The 17606-nt window shown below is 44.7% G+C and overlaps 1 protein-coding gene and 1 long non-coding RNA gene across 2 annotated transcripts in view; one reads left to right on the top strand and one right to left on the bottom strand.

The window, feature by feature from the left end:
* Positions 1–17606, bottom strand: part of VAT1L (vesicle amine transport 1 like) — a 139128-nt gene that overhangs the window by 82106 nt on the left and 39416 nt on the right. The window lies entirely within an intron of this gene.
* Positions 1–17606, top strand: part of LOC149994256 (uncharacterized) — a 105593-nt gene that overhangs the window by 72449 nt on the left and 15538 nt on the right. Inside the window, exons 2-3 of the long non-coding RNA XR_016507648.1 lie at positions 2500–2588; positions 4106–4197. This is a non-coding gene — a long non-coding RNA (uncharacterized LOC149994256). The remainder of the gene's footprint in view (positions 1–2499; positions 2589–4105; positions 4198–17606) is intronic.

The following is a 17606-nucleotide window of genomic DNA, read 5'->3' as shown; positions in this document are numbered from 1 at the left end:
TTGTCAGAAGGAGTCTTTAACCGTACCTTACTGAGGAAGAAGCTGAGGTTCACAGAGGTCAAGTACCTGGTCCAAGGCCACTAGGGTAAGACGTAACAGACCATGACCTCTGTACTCACCAGCTAAGCAGCCTTGAGTAACATAGTTCCTCTAGTCCGTCATCTTAATATGTGGGTTGTAATAATACATATACTCTAAGATTGTTGTGGGATTGTGTGACATAATTCCTCCAAGGGCTTAGAACAGTGAATGACAATAAACATTTTCTATCACTACTACTATGGCTGTAATTACTGTTTTTCTTATATCAGTAGTAGGAGCATATCCACTGTCCCACCATCAGCTCCTCAATCTATCATGATAATTTAGCATCAGTGCTAATTTTCTCAGATGCTTTCCCCGACTAGTCATGCCCATCCATCTGCCTTCCCAGGTCATAGCTCCTCCCCCTGACACATCTTGTCTACAAAGCCTTCCCAGCGTCCTGGGCAATCTCTTGCCTCTTTTCATGCCACCATAGACCTGTGGGTCTTTCCTCCAGGACAAGGGCCACCACAGTCTTCTGTGGCTGATAACAGATCCATCTGTGAATGTCATGAGGTCAGAGACTGTGTCGCATTTGGCTCCACACCCCAGGGCTCAGGGCAGAGCCTGACACATAGCAGGTGCTTGCTAAAACTTGTTGAAATGATGCAGGAGAAACTAGAGGTGTTTCATGTAATGGGAAAGCCCCCTCGTTGTTTTGCAGATTTCTATATCCTTCACACAGTGGGAATAAAGCATGGATTTAATTAACATATCTAATCTCTGACCTAAACAGAACTTTACCATTTCCATTTCAGTGAGAAAGATACATATATATTGTATATGTAGTATGCAATACATTGATATACAAATATCATATAATTAGTATAATGTGTAAATAGTATATGTATATATGTATAATTCAGAGAAGGAAAACTCTGATTCCAAAAAAACCTCCGCTGCCTTGCGGCATACCTCTTCAGGGGAAAGGCTAAGGGAGTAAACCCCGACAGAAAATCCGGAGCCGGAGTCCCTAAGGCGGTTTGACGTTGTAGTCAACACCGGCAACTCCTGCGGCGCACCTGAAGCCAAGCTGTATTGACTCCATCTTTCCCTTGGATCCTTCAGCTGCGAAGAGAGGGGGGGTCTGCTGCATGGGCAACAGCAGACCCTCCATATCACCCTGCCCAGGCTCTGTAGCTTCAGCTTCACTGGAGAGGACACTCCAGCGTCATCGCAAGATGTCGACTCAACACGGGAGGAGACAGATACCGTGTCACTCCTGAGTCGGACTGCACAACCATTCTCGGCGATGCAGATAGACTCTTAAGAAGCTACACCATCGTCTCTCGAGACGGACGGCTGCTGCCGCCGCCGACGACATATATAATTAATATCTAGTATATAATATTCCATTTATAATATATAATGACAATAGTATAATAATACATTATACCCCTCCCCCACAGTTTTATTTTTCTTGGTTTCAGTTACCTGAGGTCAGCCACAGTTCCAAGATGTTAAATAGAAAACTCCAGAAGTAAACAATTCAGAAGTGTTAAATTGTGCACCAAGCTGAGCAGCATGATGAAATCTCAGGCTGTCCCACTCTATCCTGTGCAGGACGGGAACTGCCCCTTTGTCCAGCTGTGTCCATGCTGTGTACACTGCCAGCCATTAGTCACTGGTAGCACAGTGCTTGTGTTCAACTAACTTCTATTTTATTGTTAGAATTGTTCTATTTTATTATTCATTGTTGTTGTAAAGCTCTTACAGTGCCTAATGTATGAGTTAAACTTGATCGCAGGTGTGTATGTGTAGGGAAAACACAGCACATAGAGGGTTCAGTACTAGCTGCAGTTTCAGGTGCCCACTGGGGGTCTTGGAATGCATCCCTTGTGAATAAGGAGAGGACCACTGTAATATCATAATGAATATAATTATTATATATGCATATGTAGTATATAATTAGTATAAAATACAAGTGTCATACCATAATTTATATTATATAAATAACAATGCGTAGAAAACAAATTCAGTGCCCACCTATTTGCAGCAGCACCCCCACACACACACACCTTGTAGCTCTGTATTAATTCAATCAGGCAATGAAAGGCCCTTCCAAGATCCTCCATGATTTTCTAAAGTAAATAATGCTCAGCATTCTGTATTTAAGCAGCAAAGTGGTTTTCCTCACATTTAGAGGAAATCTGTACTCTCCCTTCTCCGACTCCCAGGGTGAATGAATGCAGGATCGGCACCTAATTTATCCTTGTTTCTCCCACATGCCTAGCAAATAGCACAGACTCAATAAACATTTGTGGAAGGTGGAATGAATTTTCAATAAAAAGGATTTTGCAATTTACCTGCAGACCCAGAACAGAAAATGAACAAGACAATCCATTTTCCCCACAACAGCGATAAATGGGGATATGCATGTTCTTGTTTGTAATTGATGTTCCTTCCCCTCTGTAGGTGGTAAGAAAACCTCTGCTTCCCTTCACTGTGGCTCACAATGCTGCAGGAACAGCACCTGCGGGTCCTTTTGTCTCGCCACCGGCCAGGTACTGTGCTAAAGTGCTTCACTGTATCCTCAAAACACTTTGAGAGTACTTTTGTTTCCCTTTTATACTGAAAGTGGGGATTCTGAGAGGGAAGAGAACTTGTCCAAGGTTATATGGCTTTTAAGTAATGAGCTCAGAGTCCAACTAAGCTGCAAGGCCACTCTGCTGTGTCTTCGTATCTGTCAGCGAAGCCCCAAGTCATTGACATGGAATGAAGTCTTAGAGAAAAACCATGGGTCCTTGACTTCAAAGTGGATGGCTTCATTGAGCCACTCTTTGGATAGTTTTGCCTCAGGTTCCAATGGGTGAACATATTTCAACCTAATCAGTCCTAATTCTGGGGCTGTAGAGGTGTCTTCAAGCAGAGCACAGACTGGGGGAAATCCAGGAACAGTAGTTACAAAAGAGCTGTTTTACATCCCTAAAATCTGACTTGTATTAACACACTGGCAGCTCAAAGCATGAGCTTATTCCAGAAAAGCTACACACAGTACACAAACGATTAGAGGAGCAAATGCATCTACATAAAAGGCTTAATACACTGCCTGTTACATACTAAGTACTCACTAAATGCCAACTGTTAGCTAGAACTGCCCTGAACTTAGGACTGAGCCTGGTTGCGATTCTGGTCACTCTCTAAATGGGAATTTAGGATAGATGATATCCTGTCAGGGGACTGAGATTCAGGATTCAGCATCAGAGCTTCAACTAAAAAAGAGGCTAAGGATGGATGGCTTAATAGAGCCTCTGTAATGTAGAGACCATCCATCTCCTCAGCTGTTCCTCATAATATACCAGAATTCTAGCTTGACCATATGGGAAAATGCTCAGTCTTTCTAAGGACCAATTACTCTCTCCCAACAGGACCTTTGCAATTGCAATTTCCACTACTTTCCACTGTCTTTTCTCTGCCTGATTGCTACTCATCCTTTGAATCTCAGCTTCTCTGTTACTTCATTGAGTCGTTCATTCTGTCATGATAGGGCTATTTCATTAGTGCCTCTACTAGTATAGACACTAGAAGAAGTGCTGGAAATACCAAGGTGAACAAAATCATATATGGTTCCTGTTATCTTGTAACTTGGATTCTAATAGAGGCAATAGATATTAATAAAATAAATATGCTACTAAAAGTACAATTATACATCATACTACAAGGTTGTGAAAACCAGTTCCAACTCCTGAACCCCTGAGATAAGACCACATTGGTGCACTACTACATGCTTACAAATGTGCAGAAAATGAGCAGTGTACACTAAACTCATGTAGACACATCAGGGGAGAGACCAGTTAAAGTGGGAACTTGGACTTGATGATCTCTGTGGTCTCTCTCCAGTTTTTCTTTATCTGGGCTAAAAGTCTATTTGAAAAAGCCCCCAAAGAGAATGCAAGTTTACTCATTTACTCAAGTTTGGTGGAAAATAAAATCATCTATTGCTACCTTGATCATTTCTGAGATCACTTTTCAAATAGAATTATGTGCGTCTTTTCCAAAAGTTGTTTTCACTTTTCAACAGCTCATGGAAACCACAGACCATTCATGTGGTCAAAGGATGGAAAAGAATGAGCTTGTGAACGTACTGAGAAGACGCCTGAAGGAAATGGTGAGGTGAGTTTTTTCTTCCAAAGAATTGTCAGTTTACTCTTTCATCTTCATCAATGCAAAGAGGCACTTGGACTAGAAAAGGTAACAGAATATTACCATGAAATCTAGTACATTGAACACCTGAGCCATACTTATGCTTTACCTGTGACAATACAAACTCCCACGTTGGGATTTAGACACAGGGTTAGAAAGTAATTTTCAGATCAGTGCTGTCACTTTCCTGTCAACAGTTTAGTTGACTCGATTGTTGGAAGGAGAGAAAACACAGATCCCTCTGTGTGGGCTGCTCCATGTGACTGCCATCAGCGGCAGCACAGAGGGTCCCATGCGCTCGCCCAGTACACGCTGAGAATGAGTCAGCCTTTCTTTGTCCTCGTGTTTGTCAGAACTACACAGGGCGCTCCCTGTAACACACGTGTACATGTGCTGAGAACTCCCGACAGCAATAAGTTTCAGGGGCAGTCGTGATCCATGGGGCTCAGTTCGTTGGACTTCATCCCAAAGAGTGAAAGGTCACTGGTTCGATTCCTGGTCAAGGCACATGCCTGGGTTGTGGGTTCAGTCCCCAGATGGGGCATGCAGGAGGCAGCCAGTTGATGTTCCTCACTCACATCGATGTTTCTCTCGCTCTCTTTCTCCCTCCCTTCCCCTCTCTCTAAAAAGAAAGAAAGAAAGAAAGAAAGAAAGAAAGAAAGAAAGAAGGAAGGAAAGAAAAGAAGGAAGGAAGGAAGGAAGGAAGGAAGGAAGGAAGGAAGGAAGGAAGAAAAAAAAGAAAGAAAGAAAATCTTTAAAAAAGAGAAGAAGCTTTAGGGGCAGGTGGTTGAGGGAAGAGAAAGAAAAGTAGGGGAAAAAAAGTGAAGAGCGGGAAAGGCACTTTTCAACTGCTTAAAATTTAAGTATGTAAACCTTTTTTTTTTTTCTAAATCACAAAAAGCAATAGACACATTCTTTGGGAAGATGTAGCAGACAATACGTTTTTTTGTTTTTTGTTTTTCTCTTTTATTTATTATGTGGGTCAGAGCTTCCCAATATGTGGTGCCAGAAGCAGCAGCATCCACATTGTCTGGAAACGTTGGGAATTCAGATGCTCAGGCCCCACCCCAGACCTCCAGATTCACACACTCGGCGGGTGCGGCCTCGCACTCAGGCTTTGAACAAGCCTTCCAGGGGATCCTGCTGCAGCTCTGTTCTTCATCCCAGGCAACCATCTTTCATGTCCCCGCTCCACTCCACGTGCTCTAGATGCTAAGCCCCCACAATGCTCAGGATATCTTAATATCAGAGGCCTTATTTAAAACCAAGTTTGGGCCTGAGTATTAATGTATAGTTTCTAAGTTCTCACGTGCAGCCTGTGCTGCATTCCAGTGGTCTATAAAGTTCTCCTTCTCGTTGGGTCAGTTTTGGCACTGTAACAACCCTCTGTTCCTCCTGGAGGTGGGCAGACAGCACGTGGGTTCAGTGGGAGGGATCCTGTAGATCGGGGCATGACAAACACAGCCTTCTGTAGGTCACAGGTGCAAGAAGAGGAAATAACCTCCATCCTTATTCGCAAGGTCTGAACTTCTGGATGCTTGGTGAGATTCAACCTCCCTGCTGCCTGGGCCTCAGCTATGCTGCTGAACCCCCAGGTTTTCCCAGCTACTCACGGCTCTGCCCGTCAGTGACTGCACGGGAGGATGTTTAAACCTTCCCCCTGCTCACACTGCACTGAGAATTGTTGCACAGTCACTCAGTGGAAAAGTAGTAGGGCCAAGCGGGGAAGACTATAGATTTATTTACTCACCTTCATCTGCACAGAGCTTCCTGTGTGCTGGGTAGGGCTCTACATGCTCTAGAAACACCATCTCAGTTGATCTGCACCATGGCCTCTGTGAGGTGGGTCCTGTTTTACCCTCATTTCCCAAATGAGGGAACTGAAGAACAGAGCAGTTGTGTAACTGCTCTAAGTCACACAGCAAGTAAACAGCCAAGACAAGATTTGAACTCACAGTGTCTGGCTTCAGCGTTCCCAGTCTTAACCACTGCCTTGTGCTGCAAGACAGTAGTGGGTCTGGAGGCTGAAAGGGGAAAAGGAATGGGAACATCCCATACTGGGCAGTTTAAACGTATGTCATTTTACCCTCCAAACATCATGTTCCTATCATGAAGACAGGCTCAGGAATGGAGGCTCAGAAAGATCAAATGACTTCACTCAAGGTTATCCTTCTAGTAATTGGAAACTGTGGCTCAGAAAGACTAAGTTAATAACAACTGGGAGTAATGGGATTAAATCCAAGCCTCACAGCTGGACTGCTTTGCTCTTTGTTACGGAGCACCAAAACAGTTAAATAGTAATGAGACACATCCGATGCTGCAGAGCAAGAGAAAGCTCCTGGTTCCCATCCTGTTCAGTCCTGGAGCTGTCACTTGACCTGGTCATATTTCTCTTTCTTAAACCAGGGATGGCAGTATCTACTCCATGAGGCAAGTGTGGGTCCAAGGAGGTAACGTATGTCATGTGACTAACCAGAGGTGACCCGAGAGGGTGCTCCATAAGCTGGTTTCTCCTGCAACACCCTCAAAACCACCTCTTCTGGGAAGCCTTCCTGGAGATCCCCTGCTTTGCCCCCGAACTCACACATATCACTGCTCAACCATCTGTCACTCTTAAGCTGTGATTCTTCTCTCCCTTCTCCATCCCTCTCCTTTGGGCATAAAAATTTATTTTTCAAAGAACCACCAGAGCCCTACTGCAGTCAGATCAACACAGTGGTTCCCCTGAAGGCAATTTGCAGATGCTCCCTGGGCTGGGCTGAGGTGGACCTCCCACCCATGCACACCTGCCAGCAGAGGCCTGTTACCAAGAATCTGGTCACCTGTGGGAACCTAGGGAGTTGCATGAAGGGATCTGGCAAGAATGACTCCCACTGCCTACCATGAGCCCTACTTGGTGCCTGAAACTCTTGGTCTTAGCACAGCTGGGTTTTCTGCGACCAGTCACCACTGAGCACAGCGGGCAGCTTTGGGACTGAGGGTGGCAGGGAGGGGACTTTCGCTTTCTCTGAGGAGGTGGTCCCATGAGCAACAGGGCCTACTGCGGTGATAACACCAGTGACAGGCCAGCCTTCTGCTCTGGCTAAGAGGGAGGTCAGTATGGTTTCACTTTGTGGTATGCTGGAGGGTGTTTTTGTTTGAACAATTAGGGAGGCAGCCCCAAGACAGGGAGTTAGAGAAACACAGAGCTGGGGCCTTAGGGACAGAGACTGTAGGAGGCCCCCTCTGTCAGAACCAGACCCAGAGCAGGCTGGCTCTGCAGGGAGCCTTATCCCACAGGAGCAGAAAAATGAGTCCTGATCCTCCTTCTGCCACGCAAGCCCTTTCCTCCTTGAGATGCTCATATGGACAGGAATGGCTGAGCGTGGCATCCCGAGGGCCTACACGGGGCAGCTCCACACATAGGAAAGGAGAATATGGGCTTTAAAAAAAAAATTGAGATGTGACTGAGACAGAAAAAGAGCTGTATGTATTTAATGTATGTACCTTGATGAGTGTGAAGTATATACCCATGAAACTGTCACTATGAACTTAACCATCACCTCTAAAATGTCCTCCTTTCCTCTTTTTTTTTTTTTTGTGTGTGTGATAACACTTAACATGAGACCTACCTTCTTCATAAATTTGTAAGCATGCAATAAGTATTGTTCGCTACAGGCTCTGTGCCATACAGGGAATCTAGGACTTATTCATCCTGCATAACCAAAACTATGCTTCCGCCACCCCTGCCCGCCTCTGGTAATCACCATCCTCCTCTCTGCTTCTGTGAGTTGGGCTGTTGCAGTCCTGATTTAAGTGGGATTCTCTAGGACTTTATCTGTGTCTGGCTTGTTTCACTTAGCATACTGTTCTTCAGGTTCATCCATGTTTAGCAAAGGGCAGGACTTCCTTCCACTTAAAGGGTGAAGGATGTTCCATTGCACGTCTGTGCCACACTCAGTTCACGCATTCTTCATCTGTCATGGACACTTACTTAGGTGGTTTCCATGTCTGTGCTGTTGTGATAGTGCTGCAATGAACACAGCAGTGCAGATTTCTCCTCAAGATCCTGACTTCACTTCTTTTGGATGAAAAGTAGAATTGCTGCGTCAGATGGGAGTTCTAGTTTTAATTTTTTGAGGAACCTCCATACTGTTTTCAACAATGGTTGTACCAACTTACATTTCCACCCACAGCATACAAAGGTTTCAGTTTCTCCACATCCTCTCCAACACACACACACACACACACACACACACACACACACACAACGAAGGGCCCAACAGGGAGCACGCCATGGATACGCAAGCTAACTGGTCCTGGGCAGACTTCTCTGTCTCTGTCTATAGTCCCTGCACCCAGGAAGCATATTCTACCTTAGCCATTCCTGGGCCACAGCCAGGCAATAGAGACCATCCCACTGAATTGTTCAGACAAGCAGTCTGATCTGTTCACCTGCCTTGCCTTACCTTTTCTGCAGAAATCTCAATAAAAGCCAAGGCCTAAGCATTTCCCCTACTCTTGTCTTCTGCCCCCGACCACCCTGGTCTTTTCCTGAATGGCCCTGCATGGCGGGTTATGCTTTCTCTCTGCAGGACCTATGAATACAATAAATATGGTTTTGTTGACCCTCTCCCTATCTCCTTGTGGCCACAGCTGACTGACCATCTCATAAAAGAACACAAAAGAGCATCCCTCATTTCCCCAGGAGTTGAGTGTTTTTGTGCAATGTGTAATTTGCCCAACTGCACGTGGTAACTCCACTAACAGGCTCTCACAGGGACCATTCCAAGTCTGTGTCCACCATCAGTACCACTTTCCAACTAATGGAAACCACAGGGCAACCCATGACCCATAGACTCCCACATTGCTCATGAGTGGGACTCCAGCAACCATGTGGCTGGAGTCCTGGTCAGGGAGCTACTCCAGCCCACCAGATGGCAGAGTCCCCTTACCAGGGCTCTAAGTCATGGTGGTCACAGCCGCTTCCAGGCTGGCTGCCTTCCAGGCAGTGCATCTGGATAGATTTTATGGATGACCACACTTGCACAGTGGGACACCAGATTCACATTTCCAGCCAAATTACGATTTGTACCCACCATCTGGAGCTGTGGTTTTGATAAATGCATCTATTTCCATCCAAAATGTGTTAGGTAAGGTGATCATACAATTTATTGTATAAATCAGATACTCTTTGAGAGTGAAGAGGGATGCTATTAATATTTTGCCTGTTCAATAGGCATAAACTGGAAGTGCCCTAGACAAACTGGGTCACCCTACCTATGAGGGTGTGCCCACCCTAATACTAAGTCAGGGAAAGGAACTGGTACAGTGGCCAGGAGAGAAGAGTAAAAATGTAGGCATTGTGAGACTTGAATTATGGTCCCTGGATCCATGGATCACTCATCACTTGAAGGATCATGGCCCAATTACTGTGAATTGACAGCCTTATCTCTGAAGTTGGGGTAATAGTACCTACCTCATAGGGTTGTCATGAGTGTTAAACAGACACACATAGAGGAAGGTATGCACAGGACAGTGCTCAAAGTGGGGGCTTAGGAGTGTAAGCTCGCTTGCCTACTTGCATCTCGGCCTGTCTATACCGCCTGAGCCCTACACATAGGGGTGCTGAAACCAACATACAGCAGCGCCCAGCAGGACGGAACTGCCCTGACTTGAGGTGACAGTTTTCATGACTCCGTGGTGTGACTTCCCTGCCTTTTTCTGAGTGACCTCATTTGCTGCAGGTGCCTCCTTCATCAGGCCACTCAACAGGAGCCTGACCTTGGTTTCAGCACCCTTCTGAGGTGATCAGCAACTTCACTGAAAGAACCCACCCTGGGAATGAGACACTCACATTCTCATATCGCCGCTCTCCCCTGCCAGCCTCAGAGATCAGACATCAGGAGTCCGCAGTTTCACATCCCAGGGCTGAGGCTCTGAACTAAGCCACGCAGAGCGCTTCCCAGCTGGAGGATGGCATCAAAAGCTGCCAGTCCTGTAGGAAGTGGAAGTGCAGTGCCAGGGTCTCCAGATGGGAATTCCCACAGCAATGCTTAGCACTCTCGGCTGACCTCTTCTACCTCTCCATCCTTGGACCTGCCCTCTTTAAAAGCAGCTCATTCCCCAAAGAATGTTAGCAAACATTCAATTAACTTTCTTTGTAAATGCAACACGTGTAACATGATTTCACTCTTAATATTGTTTACCAAGCTGTTTCCCTTACTGAAACAGTGACATCACCAGGTCTAATGCTCTGTCTTTAATATCTCTTTATCTGGAGCCCCCACCCCTGCACAGCACCGGCCACACACAAAGCGTTCATAAAACGCGGGAATGAATTAATGGAAACCTTCACATTTTTCCTTCTTTGACACATCTCAGTAAGGCAATAGTCTGTTTCTTTCATGGCATCTTTTTCACTGTCTTGTAAATTTTACGCGTTTATTTATTGTTCCATTTAATAAAAATGTAAGTGCCACACACAGAGAACCGTGTGCTCTGGGCACACTCCCTTTGTGGCACACACTGTGCTGGGTTCTAGGAATGCCAAACGGGAGGCTCGGGACACAAGTGGCTGGGGCACCACCTGGTCCCACTTACTCGCCATCTGGGATGGAGCAGGCCACGTGAGCCTTCAGCACATTGGTCTTCACACACACATGTGGTAATGGTGCCCTCCTCAAGGTGGAGAGGAGTGAAGGATGAGATCTCATAACAGGCTGGACGTCCAAGCGGGTGATGACACGTGGAGAGACAGGAAGGGAGAAAGCTTAGGAGCATTGACAGCATAGACTGGCCGACTCTAAGACCTTCACATGTTCTTGGGTCGTCCGCCCCTCTCCTACCTGATGGAGGAAGCCTGACTCAGCTCCCTCCTGTATGCTTCCAGGAGAATAACTAATGAGGTGAAGATAGTGAGCTAATTGCTAATTGCCTCCCAAATTAGCCCATTCTATTTGGGGGCAATTTTAATTGTTTCAAAGGCTCTATTTATATTGTGCTATGGGTAGCGTCTCTGTAGACTCCGCCCCTAGGAGACATGGCACAGAAGAAAAATAGACTTGTGTGTCTCCTGCCCCTTATTATTACTCCCACATCCTGAATCTTCTTTTCCAGCCTGACCATGTTTAATCCATTCAACTCTTCTCTAACCAGTGAAACTACATCCAGCGGACAATGACCTGGAGGGTAAAAACCTCTTAAATGTGGCACGATGGGACCATCTCTCTCCACTTGAGCGTTGGCAGTTTTAGATATTTCAGTGTTCTCAGCCTTCTTTTGTTATAACAGAATTTTGGTTAGCACACCTGTATTATAATCAAAGGGCCAACATAACACTAAAAAGTAGGGAGGACTATATTCCTATTCCCAGCTGTAGCACAGCAATACCTTTACAGTCTGTAAAGGCAACATCAGTGATCCTCCTGTTCCCTTGGTTTCACCACTTGATTTTAGAGCACCTTAGTGGCCTGGCTAAGCTCGCCGTACATGCGCACAGAAGACAAATTTCTTGCATGGCCCAGTAAATAGGCAATCTTCCTGAGGCAACAGCTTCCATCTAAGCTGCCTCTTTTACTCACAGTAAGTTGTATCGCATGCTACGCTGCAGTTTAGAGCTCTCACATGTCCACACTCTGGTGGGCAGGCAGATGTGTGTCCTTAACTGTAGCAAGAGTCAGGTGTTCACATGGGTCCATCATTGCCCAGGTTCCGAGGTGCATTGCTGGAACAGTATTAGGGCAACACAATTCGAGGACCATGGGTTTATGTGTCAGAAGCATGGGGCACAGAGGGAGTGGTGGGTGGTTTAGCTTTTGTCTCCCTTCCTCCCCACCACACCAGCTGCTTTTGGCCACTAAATATTCATAGGTCACAGCCAACAAAAGAGCTAAAGGTAAACCACTCACAGTTCCAGAGTTTCCTGTCTGCCTCCTCATTCCCCACCCCCCCCAAAAAAAACTCTTGACAAGACTGAAGCCATCACTTCCCAAAGCACAGCACAGACTCTGAACAGTTTAGTAAGCTCTTCTGATATATGAGAGAATGAAATGCCATATTTTGCAGTGGAAGGATCTATTCTGGTCTCTGCTAAGCTCTTTTAAAAATGTATTATGAAAGCAACACATGTTCATGCCAACAGGAAAAAAATGAAATTTGGAAAATACAGAAATCTATAAAAATGTCAATTATAATGCCATATTTTAAAAGTAAGTACTCTATATAATTTGACTTATTTTGTTCCAGTAGTTTTTCAACATGGGGGAACATCAATATTTGGTTGTCCAAAGAATTGGAATCGCACTGAATATACCATGTGTACCTTGACTATTTTTTTCTAAGCTTATATTGTGAGCATTTGTATGAGTCATGACAATTCTTTAACATCATCATTTTGAATGGCTGGGGAATACTCTGTTGTGTGGATATACTATAATTCCTTTTAACCAATGCCTGTTTTGTAGGAAATTATTATAAGTCATATTTCAGTGAACACCTGTATACATAGATCTTTGTAAGTTTCAGGAGGCAGAGTCTAAATCCTTTTTACCTGCTCCTATATATTTTGCGTCTAGCACATTGTGGGACAAAGTGTAGATGCTGAACGTCTGAATACAGACTGGCTGCCTGTTTGGCTATCTGATTATTTCTTTAAAAGATATTGTCAGTAGAACAGGAGTGACAGCTCTACCTAAGACACAGAGGCAAACAAACACAGGAGCCTGTCAAGATGAGGAGGCAGAGAAGTATGGCCCAAAAGGGGGAACAGGTCGAGGTTCCAGTGGGAGAACCAAGCGACGAGGAGATAGCCGGCCTAACAGACAAGGAGATAGCCAACCTAACAGACACAGAATTAAAACACTGGTGATAAAGATGCTCACAGGTTTGACAGATATGCTTGAGTACGGCAAATGTATAAGGGAAGAAGTGAAAGCTATGCTAAATGAAACGAAGGAAAATCCACACAAAACCAATGGTGAAGGGAAGGAAATCGGGGTTTAAATCAATGATTTGGAACATAAGGAAGAAAAAAACAGTCAACCAGTACAGAATGAGGAAGCAAGAATTGAAAAACATGATGAAAGGCTTAGGAACCTCTGGGACAACTTTAAGTGTCCAAATCATAGGGGTTCCAGAAGGAGAAGAGGAAGAGCAAGAAATTGAAAGCTTATGTGAAAAAATAATGAAGGAAAACTTCCCAAAGTTGGCGAAGGAAATAGACATACAAGTCCAGGAAGCACAGAGAGTCCCAAACAAGCTAGACCCAAGGAAGACCACACCAAGACACATCATAATTAAAATGCCAACAGTGAACGATAAAGAGAGAATCTTAAAAGCAGCAAGAGAAAAGCAGAGAGTTACCTACAAAGGGGTGTCTATAAGACTCTCAGCTGATTTCTCAAAAGAAACTGCAGGCAAGAAGTATTCAATGTGATGAAAAGCTAGGACCTACAACCTAGATTACTTTATCCAGCAAAAATATCCTTTAGAATAGAAGGGCAGATGAAGTGCTTCCCAGATAAGGTAAAGATAAAAGAGTTCATCATCACCAAGCCATTATTATATGAAATGTCAAAGGGACTTACTTTAGAAAAAGAAGATCAAAACTATGAACACTAAAATGACAACAAACTCACAACTATCAACAACTGAATCTAGAAAATAAAATCCAACTAAGCAAACCAGAACAGGAACAGAATAATAGGTATGGGGATCATTTGGAGGGTTATCAGCTGGGAGGAGTAAGGGGGAAATGGTGCAGGGATTAAGAAGCATAATTGGTTTGTACAAAATACACAGGGGGAAGTTAAGAATAATATAGGAAAGGGTGAAGCCAAAGAACTTATATGCACGACCCATGGACATGAACTAAGTGGGGGAGATTACTGGGGGAAGGAGGGTACTGGGCAGAGGGGAGCAAAGGGGAAAAAAGTGGGACTACTGTAACAACATAATCAATGAAATATACTTAAAAAAAGATACTGTCAGTAGATAGGGTTGCATATTGTATTTTGCATGGCAACCCTACAAGAATGGAATTACAAGGTCATACAGCTTAGTACAGTCCCAAAAAGAAGATTTGAGAGGCAAAGCAGGAATTCCAGACTCTGTGGTTGTCAGAGTGATGAAATAGAGTCCTCTGAGGGACGTTTTTGCTTTGAAGAATAATTCCAGTATTGGGAAATCAAGCATGGTCACTGGCTTAATGGCTTACAAGCTATTTTAAGTAATGAAACGGGCTACCTGTCATTCACACTGTGATGATAATATACTCAGTTATTAATTCCACATGCTTAATAAATGTATCTGCCTCTGTGTAATTAAGAACCTCATTACACAGATGCTGTCTGCCTGGAACAGGTAAAGTTCATCAGTTTAATTTGATCAAACTGTTGCTAAGCACCCACTCCGTCCTGGACCCTGAGCTAGGCACTGTAAGCACAGGCATGTCTAAGCCCTACTCTGACCTCAGAAAGATCACCTAGATGGAAAGTTCTCATGGACAACCGCAGCATACTGGTCCTGCCTGGCATATGGAAATAGTTAATACCTACTGGATGGATGGATGGACGGATGGAGGAATGGATGGATGGGTGGTTGAATGGGGGATGAATAGGTGGAGTCTTGTGAAGGCAATATCAGCAAAACAATGTTGAGGGTATAGAGATGAGAGAACAGGGAAGGCTTCCAAGAGGAGGTGATATTTAAATGATAATAATTTGCCAGGCAGAGAAATAAGAAGAGCTAGTAAGGGCTGTCAGGTTGAAAAGTGTGTGGCTGCAAAAGGAAAACGAACAGGCACGGCCGGAGATAAAAACCTTGGTGGGGAGGAGATGAGGGGGAGGGATGCTTGAGTTAATCTTTGGCTGATCGTGAGTGACTTGTTCAGAGGGTTTGGGTTTCCCCCAAATAAGACCCTAAGATGAGGATTTGTGTGCACATTGTTTATTTGATAATTGACCCCAGGAGTGAGATGCAGAAATAGGTTAGTGAGGCAGAGAAGGTGGAAAGCCTATAGAAAGCATTACCAGGGGACAGCTGGAGCTCATCTGTGTGTGGGGGGTGGGGCTTCTGAGAGAACACACCTCATAATTCTACCCCCCAGCGGGGTGGAAGCTCGGTATTCATCCCCCAAGTCCCATCACTCACTTGTTGAAGGATGCTCTGAGGGGCATTAACTCCCAGAAACTTCCTGCCCTAACAAGGGCCAGGTCACAGAAAACAACCTCAGGCAGAGAGCTGCACGAATCTGCTGGGACAGTCTGCGCTGGCCTCAGCCACGGGGCATGGTGGGCATCCAGGTTTCTGCCACAAAGCCTAGTGGGTCACAGGCTGTATCTCAGCAAGCCAACTCTGATTAGACAAGAATAATAATCGTCTTTCAATGATTTAATACAATCAATCAGCTCTCCCTTCCTGGGGTGTTTGCTGTTTCCTAAAGCCGGCAATATGCTTCTTTCTTGCTTTTCCAATAATTGCCTCCTTGTCTCTGCTTCAATGTCACCCATTCATTGAGGTCGCATTTGAGGATTCAATATGCAATGCTTCTTTCTCCCTGTTTATTCTCTGTGATAGCATCTCAATCATATATCTATATATATATGATCCTTTATAGTATAGATATATGTATATTTATACACATTTATAAAATACTCATGCATTCACATGCATTATTTATACATATAAAATACATATATATATATATATATATATATAATACATACATATATATATATTTGTTTGATAGTTATTTGGCTATGTGCCTATCTCCCTTATTTGCCATTGCATACTAGACACCTAGCATGCTGCCTGGCACGTAGTAATTGCTTAATAAAGACCCATTGATGATCACTTGCCTCACGTATTATACTTCCTGGCAAAGAAAGGCCAGTCTCCTCCATTGTCCCTCTCCTCATTGCCCCAGTCTTCAGGGTCCTATCATCACTCCCTGCTGCAGAGTTATGTGGCTAGGGAAGATCTCTGAGCATTTGGAAGAAACAGCGGTCTCTGCTTGACCCTGAGAAGGGGAGTCTGTGTCTTGGCATTGAACACATAGTCATTTTCTCACCACGGGGACAAACTCTAGAGAACAGAGCTCCTTTTAGTCGCTTTTCTTGAGGCTTAAAATATTTGCCCTCCTTAACGAATTCTTGACTGATGTGTCTCCTGATCACCTCACATCCAGGTTTTCAAACTCACTTGTGTAATTAATTTCCTGAAAGTTTAGAACTTTTTGTGGGAGAACTCAGGGGCCCCTGGGACGTAAGGATTGCAAGACAAGATCCATATCTGCTAACTCTGGCAAGCCCACTGGGATTGACCCTCTGTTGGGGCTCTGGAGAAAGGGGAGTAGCGTGCCCACTGTCTAAGCTGCAGGGCTTTGTTCAGACCCACCACCTTGCCCTGCTCCGCAAGCTTCACTCCTGCCCTCCCACTGCCCACCTGGCTCCTCAGACACCAACATGACCCTACATGCCATCGAAAAAGACAGCTTGTAGCAAGGCTGCTCCAATGCTCCAAAAATAGGCGAGTCGGCAGAAGCCATGAGCAGATGGGTAGACCTGTACCTGCTGTCCTCTTCCTCATTTTCTGACCTACCTTAGTGGTTTACAACACAGGTTTGGAGAAAGACCCATCCAAGTGTGAATTCTACCTCCATCTTCTCTGCCAACCATGTGGCCTTAGATGAGTGACCTCACTTCAGCAAGCCTCAGTTTCCTAAATTTCAGAATGGGGTGATATGTCATAGGGTCACTGTGAGCATAAAAAGGCAATAAGTGCAAGGCACCGGCAGAATGCTTGTAAAAAAACAAAAAACAAAAATGCATCCCCATGCTTAATTTCACATATGTAATAAAGTTAAGAATTTGAAAAATTAAAATTTGAAAATTTTAAATAAAAAAATTATTGACAATACATATAATCTTGGCTCTGATTCATCCATCAATACATCTAATCAGAGTTATCAATAGAATTTATAATTGGGAGCTAGAGGATCGGGGGGCAGTGGGGGAAAGTCTTTATGCAGCCAGCCAGCACTACAGGTGGATCAGGGCTCTCATGACTTAGCCCTGCCTGCCTGTGTCACTTGTCACTACCTACCCAACACTTGTAGCCACATGCTTTCCTTGGGCTTTGTGCCATGTTTTCTGGCAACTTCTTATCCTTAAGAATTTTGCTGACATATCATTCCTCCCCAATAAAGAATTATTCTTTTCCAGGGTATTCTATGGCTTCAGTTAGTGCGGAGCCCACACTCCACTTCACAGTCAGTGGCTTATCCATCTCCTCCACAGAGAGTGGAGTCCTCCCAGTGCAATGCCTGTCTCTCTGCTCCAGCCTTGTCTCCTCAGGGCACTGTGCAGTGTGAGGCACGGAGTGCCCCCCCCCCCCCACAT

This window comes from Furipterus horrens, unplaced genomic scaffold, assembly GCF_987537825.1.
Source record: "Furipterus horrens unplaced genomic scaffold, mFurHor1.1.pri manual_scaffold_13, whole genome shotgun sequence".
NCBI lineage: Eukaryota > Metazoa > Chordata > Mammalia > Chiroptera > Furipteridae > Furipterus > Furipterus horrens.
This window is presented reverse-complemented; position numbering and strand designations above follow the sequence as displayed.